We start from the raw sequence: 774 nt of genomic DNA on the forward strand, positions 1-774 counted from the left end.
AAATACTTATTGTGTTTTTCTAAAAGTCATAATCGTTTTTAAATCATTTAATGTGTTTTCAAGGAAATCAAACCCAAATGCCGTAGTCTTACCAACAATTTATTTCAAGTTATTTTTTTTTGTTAGCAAAATATCCTTGACCACTTTCAATTTTCGACAAAAGTGGCATTTTAGGGACAACGCTGAGGTGTTTTTTTAGTCCACCAAATGTTTGCAATCGATTATAGTTTGGGTAGGTAGGTAGGGTAGGTATTTACAGTACAATAATCTAATCAGAAGGGACAGATAATGTAGAGCCACTAATTAGAATCTGCGTTCCAAACCATTTTAATCTGGGCTAAGTCTGTACAATATTTTTAAATTAAACTAGGTTTATTTAACTCCGTCGCTAGGTACCCGTTAGTGTGTCAAAGAAAACGTTTGAGGGGAACCGCTGGTAGGTAGTTACGATATGCTTACACGGTTTTCAGTACCGCGAACGTCTAATGAAAACAGCGGCATCCACAACGGTAGGATGGATCACAGAAGGTTTAATACCAGATAATATAACTCTTACAAAACGACCAGTCTCTGAAATTCCGAAGTCTCTCTCAAAGTCACTAATGGTTCGCCATTGAGCTGAATATGAGCCTGGCTACGGTGCGTTTACAGAGATACTTTATAGCAAAAGTCCTTCAGTAAATTGAAATAAGCTATACACAGACGACCTTTAGCTAACAGTCACGTGAGGTTTCATTATTACCATAACGATTAAATGTTTTTTACGAATTTCCC

This window comes from Trichoplusia ni, chromosome 18 (assembly GCF_003590095.1).
Source record: "Trichoplusia ni isolate ovarian cell line Hi5 chromosome 18, tn1, whole genome shotgun sequence".
In the NCBI taxonomy this organism is placed as follows: Eukaryota; Metazoa; Arthropoda; class Insecta; order Lepidoptera; family Noctuidae; genus Trichoplusia; species Trichoplusia ni.